The sequence below is a fragment of the Poecile atricapillus genome, chromosome 1 (assembly GCF_030490865.1).
Source record: "Poecile atricapillus isolate bPoeAtr1 chromosome 1, bPoeAtr1.hap1, whole genome shotgun sequence".
NCBI classification, from domain to species: domain Eukaryota; kingdom Metazoa; phylum Chordata; class Aves; order Passeriformes; family Paridae; genus Poecile; species Poecile atricapillus.
The window spans coordinates 181,143,494-181,151,054 of NC_081249.1; the positions used below are offsets into that span (position 1 = coordinate 181,143,494).

Below are 7,561 nucleotides of genomic sequence, written 5' to 3' on the forward strand. Positions count from 1 at the left end.
TGTAAAAGCCAGTAAGAGGTCAGGGAATATTTGGAACAGTTCTCAGACTAAGATACAAACTAGTTTGTTCTTACATCATTGCTGTTGTGAAGCTACATCTGTCCAAGTCACTGATGACAGAAGGAATGGTTTCTTTTCTCACACCCTTGATTACATCTGCTCTGCACAGCCCTTGAAACAGCAGAAATGAAGAAAACACTGCTCCTTTCTCTACACTGTTGTGTAGAAACTCTGCTGTGGTAGATCTATTGCAGTCACATGTTCCTGGGGAACACTGAATAATTCCTTTTTATGCTTGCAAACCTCTTTTGGACATAGATGTGTTTCAGTCACCTCTGTTGATTCCTGTAACCTGTGGCTCCCCAAAGCAGTGACGGGTTCTGTTCTGCCCCCTGTCCCTTCTCCCTTGCTGCTGTCACCAGAGCTGGGTTTCCTCAACTCCTCCTGGTGGGAATTTTGGATTCCAGGATCAGATATTCTGGGATCAGCCACCATGGAGCTGTACTGAAGGCATTGATTAGAACTGCCCAGCCCTCAGTGGAGCCTAACCAGGCAAAGCAAAATGCAAAGGCTATCAAGACAACCAGATGCATCTTCACTCCTTTACTTCTAGGATTCCTTAGCAAGAGCTCTGCAGGAAGGCAAAGTCACCACTTCATGTGGAAGAAGGCCAGCATCAGCACATAAAGGGTCAGTGGATTTCTCTGGAGTTCCTGAAACAAGTCAAAAATGTTGTTTCCTTCAGACTTTTCCTTCCCTGGCAGAGTTGCTCCAGTGCTGTTACCTTCCAGGCATTTTTTCTTGTGACCAAATTTCATTCTTTATTGTGGCCAGGACCAATCCCTGTGGATGGAAAACCAAAAGAGAACATGATGTGGCCATGATGTGTGTCACTCTGAGCATCGCTGTAACTCCCCAGATTTGTTCATTAGAACTGGCACTTTGAGGCTGGCATCTTTTTGAATGTCCTGAGTACAAACTCAAGACTTTCTAAAATCTGTGTAAAAAATGGTAACATTTTAATGCCCTGTAAACTGGGTGACTCTGCCACAGATAACAGTGTCTCAGCATCACTGTAACCTTGCTTTTTCCTGCACAGCTAGAAAAAGTGCATCAAGCTAAAGTGTAAAATATGACTATAGAAAGGGTAAAACCCCACCTGTATTGATCACTGGGTGCATTTGGCAGCTGGAGTGATGATGGAGTGAGGAATTCTCAGAGCTCTTGGCTGCTCCAGCACAGCACTGGTTCCCACCAATGTTTTATTTCTCTGAGGAGGTGTCAGAGGTGTGTAATTCATAAAAGCTCTAATTTATTGCTGAACTCCTGGGAAATTTTGCCAGGGACTTAAGAGAACATGGAAAGAAACTCAAAACCTGTGAAAAACTAGGATGAGAAACAAATTCCTGCAAACAAATGGCTTTGGGGGCTGTGTGTATGCTTGTGCTGCTAATGTCAGAAAAGATAAAACTAATATTTTCCCCTAATTCTTCAGGATGTATCCACTCCATTGCATTCCTGAAACATCCATCCTTGTTTTCCTCACGTGCTGCCTGCAGATTGCTGATCCCCTCGGACGTGCTGGCGTCCCCAAGCCACTGGGAAGAACATTTCTGTGTCTGTGGTGGGTAACCAGGACCTGCCCCTCAGGACAAGCTGCTCAGTGCCTCACTGTGCTTTGCAGCCCTGCAGGCTGCCTCACCCCTGAAATTCCTGTAAATATGTGAATGTGACACTGCACCAGCCAGCAGAAGTCCTGTCTTTCTTCAGACTCCTGAAAACCCCTATGAAACAGGATCCTGGAGCAGCAGGAAACACACACCCTCAGCAGATGGGCCTGGGGGTGGGCTGGGGGGGACAAGGCTTTCCTCCAAGCACCAGGACTGTGAGTTTCTGCTGTAGCTCTGGGGAGGATTCAAAGCTCTCCCTGAGCTGTGGAGAATCATCATCTCCTACTGTTGGAACAGCATCCAGGAACTGCTGCTGGCCTAATCCAGGAACGGGTCTGCAGATGAGAAAGGTGTTTGCCACATGCCTTGTGTCATTCCTGGGGACACTCCTCATGGGAAGTGTCATGGGGGTGTCAGTGCAGCCCACCCAGGTGTCTTTTCTGCTCTGGGTCAGAATCAGCTCAAGTGCAGCCAGCCCAAGGACCAGCCAAGACAGAACATGGGCAGAACACAGGGTTCCTCCTGCTGCTGGGGGCTTGAGAAGCTTACACATCCCTCAGCTTAACTCCAAAAGCAGCTCTCAGAGGAAATCTGCTGCCTCTGGAAGTGCCAGGTACAAACACCTTGTGGTGGATACACTCCAACATAAAGGCATCCTTGGGATCACTCTTCATCTCATCTGCTCTCTGCATTGGATATTTTAGCCACCAGCTTCACTCTGTTCCCTGCTCTGGCTCTGGGTCAGTAAATGAGCTGATTCCCAGGTGAGCCCTCCTTTATTCAGGACAAACAGCTGGGTTTGTTCCCAGCTGCCTTGGAAGGAGCCTCAGTCCTGAGCACTCAGCAGCAAAACCTTGCAACTCTCTCTTCTCCTCCAGGGCATTCTCTGGGTGCTGTGGGTACTCAGGGCCTGTCTTGCAGCTGAATTATTAAAAATGTCTCAGTCAATCATCAATCCTCAGATGTACCAAAGCAACCCCTTCTTCTTATTAAACAGTGCACTGCTTTCCCAAAAGAACAGAAAACATAATATTGGAGAAGAGAGTTGATGAAAGAAAGGGAGCAGAGCGAATACTGGCTGAGGTTTAATAACCTGCATTCCCTGCCAGGGAAAACCTCTGGCTGCTGGTGATTCCTGTCCGTGTGTCCACACAGTGGGGTCCTTTGGCCAGCACTGCCAAACCCTGACAGCTCCCGAGGCAGAACCTGTGCCTGGGGTCACCTGCAGGGAGAAGGGGTCACCCCACCTCTGGAATTCCCTCGGTGAGCACCTTCCTGCAGTGGCCACTGCCACAGCTCCCGCCCCTTTTCCTGAGGTCTAGGGTAGGAATCCAACCCCTCCCATCTTCCCCAAACCATCGAATCCTGGCCTTGAACACTTCCAGGTATGGAGGTGAATCCTGAAGGGTGAGACAAAGGCTGGGTCCTGAGCTTTGCTTTCTCCAGCTCTCTTACCCCTTCCCCCACACAGCCCCTTGTGCTCTGCTTTCTGTAAGTGCTGAGAGCTGGGAGGAAGAGCTGGGTGAGCAGCTGATCACCCCAGAGACAGAGGGAGGTAACAGGGTCACACATTTCTCCTCCTGCCCATTGCCTGTCCTTGCTTCTGCCGGGCTCACAGGGAGGGACCAGCAGTGGCTGCGTTCCCAGGCAAAGTGCAAGCTCAGAAATCCCAATGCCTGCCCCATGGACAGTGCAAGGGTCAGACATGCAGAGCTGCTGCCTTTCCTTGAAGGAATCCAAAAGGGAAAACAGCAGAGAGAAGGTAAAAGCAGATGTGATACCAGCAAAAGATGCTCAGGGGTCCATAAACTCCTCCTGTTCCTCCCCCAGCCTTTAGGGATCTCAGCCCAAATTCAGTCGTGGATCACATTTGCATCCTGCAGCCCACGTGAAAAACAGCAAACCAGCATGGGAGGGAAGGGGAGGGAAAAGGACACTCTGTGGCCAGGGCCAAGGCACTGAACACTGACTGCAGTCTCCTCTCAGCAGCTCCTTGCCTCCATCTTCCCTCTGGACACAGGGCTGGGACAGGATGATGTATGGGAACACTGCCAGCAGCATCCTGCCTTTCCAAAACGGGAAAACACAGGCACGAGGCAGCCTGGCACCGCCTGGGCAGGGGGAAGGCAAGGAAAGGCATCCAGAACTGTGGCAGCCTGTCCTGGAAAAGGTGAATTGGCAAACTGGGAATGGCAAGTGTGTGCCTGTGGACATGTGTGTGGATACCGTGCATATCTTCACTGAGAGATCCATTTGTTCCTGAAAGGTATTTTTTGTCTGCAGTGCTATTGATGTTGCCTTTCATTCTTTTCACAGTATTTTCATGGACAGGGATACATTAATTTCTTTTTAGCCCCAGGGATCATTCCAAGCCCAAACCCTGCACACATCCTATGGGGCAGGACCCACTTTTAAACAGGTACAGGAGAACTGTAGAATGGTCCAGAGAGATTCTGGATCTCTAAAGCCAGCAGCAGCTCAGATGGCAGGTGTGACTGTGGGAGTAGCAGCTTTGGGAGCTGTAGGTAAGTGATGTTTCCAGGATTTCTGGAGCATGACACAGCACCACATCCGTGAGGATATGTGGAGACACTAAATCCTCTAGACACAGCCTCTGGAGATGTGTCAGCACTAAAGGAACAAAAAAGCAGTTTAAAAATGCCTAGAAAAGGCTTTCCATCAGATTGTTTAGGTTTCTAAAAGCACTCTGGAGTACTCCACATTGAAGGAAGTGAGGTTTGCTTCAGGACTAAAAGCTGCAGCATCAAACCTGGCCCAAGAGCTCAGGAATGAAGTCCAGGGCTTCCAGTGCTCTGATGGGTCAGGATATCTGATCCTTCTGAGGAAAGAGAGACATGAGAGGAGAGGAATTGTAATAGATTTGAGCTGAAAGAGAGTAGACTGAAATTGGCTACAGGGAAGGAAATTGTTCCCTGTGAGGGTGGCAGGCCCTGGCACAGGTGCCCAGAGCAGCTGTGGCTGCCCCTGGATCCCTGGAAATGTCCAAGGCCAGGCTGGACACTGGGGCTGGAGCAGCCTGGGACAGTGGGAGGTGCAGCAGAAGGGTTGAGGAGCATGGCTGGAGCAAGTGGAGAGGAGAGGGGAAGAGCTCTGAGCCCCTTGAGAGGCTCTTGCCTTCCCAGCAGCGTTTGGAAGGGCAAAAAACCCCAGCTGCTTTCCCAGGGATCTTCCCAGGGATCTTCCCACTCCCCTCCAGAGCTGGGGGAGCAGCAGAAGCTGCCCAGGCCCTGTCAAGGGCCCCCCTCATCCCCTGTCCCTGCAGCACAGGGACGCTGTAAGGGCAGCTGGACTGAAGAACATGAAGGTGCCTGAAGATTTCACAGAGCCAGTTCTGCCAGGACAGAAGCTCAGAGGCGTTTCTGTGGGAGACAGACAGACAGACAGACAGACAGACAGCTCCATCCTCCTGCTCTGGGCTCTGCCCACAGCCCCCAGCAAACCTCAGGGAACCTCCCCATCACCCCAACCCAGCTCAGCACACTCTGGCTCTCCCGTGCTGCCCTGCACTCCCAAAATGCCAAAACCAAAACAGGCTGAAAATAAAGGCTTGCTTCAGCCTCAAGGGCTAGAGGAGTACAGACCTTTGGTTCTGATCTGACACAGGGAAAAATACATTTTCTTTTCTCTCAGGAACAATAAATTTAATTTCAGAAAGATGGAAGTGAGTCCACATCAGGCTGCCCTGCCTGTGTGCCAGCAGCCGGGCAGCGTCCTACGGTTATGAAGCCACAGAACTGTAGGACTGGAGTGTGCCACAAGGGTAATGTTCTTTCATATCCACAACAGAAGCTGTTAGCTTGATTGTTAATCTGTAAAGTGTTTTTTTCCCTAGGAGAAAACAGGCAAATTACAGAGTCAGTCATCAGGAGATGTTCCCATGGATCTGATGTACATATGTGAGAAAATGTACGGCAGAAGCTGAGAGCAGCAGGGGCTGGCTGCCCAGGAAAATCAAACCTGTGAAGGCTGGCCGAGGTGAGGCATTATCTGCACGCCTGGAAGGGCAGACTGGGCCCAGGGAGATGATGGTTCACGGGAGGTCAGGCAGCCAGGGAGGGACAGGTCCCTTTACTAACCCCTGTCTGCTGCTCCCATCCTCTTCCCTGAGCCCCTGTATGAACAGGAATACCGGGGAGTGACAAGGATATGAAGTTTTCCTTCCTTTGGCTGACTGGCAGCCAGAAGCCCAAGGAGAGACCTTTTCCCACAGCTCACAGACCTGCTCTGAGCTGAGCACACCCCCCTCAGCCTCCTGGTGTGGGACCCATCACTGCTGAGTTATCAGCACATCCTCTGTGTCCAGGGGAAGCACAGCAGAGACATTTGGGGGTGGCTCACGGGTACAAGGCGTTTGCTGCAGGTCCCAGCAAGGAAAATGTTCAACCCTGAATGGTATTTGATTAAAATGTCTTATTGGAGGGGGACAACAGGAGAAGGAAAAAGGGGATCACAAACAATCTTGCACCTCACAGGGTGCAGAAGATGCCAGCCAGGTGACGTTGGCCAGAACTCCTGGGCACGGCAGGAGGCACAGTCTGTCCTTGGCACTGTCTGTCCTTGGCACAGTCTGTCCTTGGCACTGTCTGTCCTTGGCACTGTCTGTCCTTGCTGAGCCCCAGCAGCGTGAGGACGTGCCTCGAGTGCCCACCCAGCTGGAGCAGTGCTGGGCAGCACTGCTGGGCTGGGGCTGCCCCAGCTGCAGGAAACAAACTCCTTTTTACTCACTGCACTTCCCTGTCCTCCCCAAACACGGTCCCTGTGCCTCTTCTCCACATTTCTCCAGCAGCAATGAGGGCAGCTCCCAAAGCACAGTCTAAGGCTCATCCCAGTGACAAAAAGGCAGGTCCTGAAAAATGGCAAGAACACCTTTTTCTTCTTCTTCCTTGCTGGAGGGGAGGGAGGGCCTATTAATTTCTTCATGGCTAATGAGTTCTCTACGTTCTGTCCCCAGGGACAAGTCTTTTATAAGGAAGATCTAAAGCTGTTGGAAATAGTCCAAAGGAGGGACACAAAGATCATGAAGGGTGCAAAGGACCCCAGGAGGAGCAGCTGAGGACACTTGGTTTGTTCAGCTGGAACAGAGACTGAGGTCAGACCTCACTGGGTCCTCCCAAGAAGCTCTGGCCTCTGCTCCTGGGACAGGGACAGGAGCCAGGGAGCGCCTGGAGCTGAGCCAGGGATGGGCTCAGGCTGGAGATCAGGGAAGGTTCTTCCCCCAGAGGGTGGAATGAGCTCTGGAAAAGCTCCCCAGGGAATGGGCACGGCCCCGAGGCTGCCGGAGCTCCAGGAGCGTTTGGGCAGCGCTGCCAGGGATGCCCAGGCTGGGATTGTTGGGGGGTCTGGGCAGGGACAGGGCTGGGACTGGGTGATCTTGTGGGTCCCTTCTAACTCAGGAGCTTCTGTGATTCTTTGATTCTAAGATTTCATGTTTTTGTCTGAGTGGAATTTCACATTAGTGCAGGTTTTGCACTCAAGTCTTGCCCAGTTTCATCAATTCACACAAGAATTGCTGTCACGTTAATGATTCCAGCTCTGCAGTGATGTCACGGTTGCTGTGCTCCTGCAGAAGCTGTCACCATCACCTTCACAGCGTTCCTGAGGTCCATCCCTGGCCCAGCTGTGGGCTGTTGGGGTGGCTGATCCCCAGCTCCAAGCACCCAAGGAGTGCAAACTCCTCTGTGCAGCAGCCTGGACACCACCCTGCTGCTGCATGAGGCTGCAAACATCGTCCAGTCAAATCATGTTTGGGATAACTGGGGTTTAGCTCTGCAAGATTTTGGGGAGCACAGGTGTTCATCATTCCACATCAGCCCTGGACAGCTCTGGGAGCCGAGCAGGAGGTGCTGCTCTGTCCCTGCACTGCCCAGGGC

At 51.6% G+C, this 7,561-nt stretch overlaps 1 long non-coding RNA gene across 1 annotated transcript; it reads right to left on the reverse strand.

Annotated features, from left to right (window-relative positions):
- Positions 1–635: 635 nt before the first annotated feature.
- Positions 636–3,154, reverse strand: LOC131591653 (uncharacterized). The gene is made up of 3 exons (XR_009280448.1): positions 3,126–3,154; positions 785–843; positions 636–713 (listed from the first exon to the last, which is right to left on the reverse strand). It is a non-coding gene; the product is annotated as an uncharacterized LOC131591653 (long non-coding RNA).
- Positions 3,155–7,561: the final 4,407 nt, after the last annotated feature.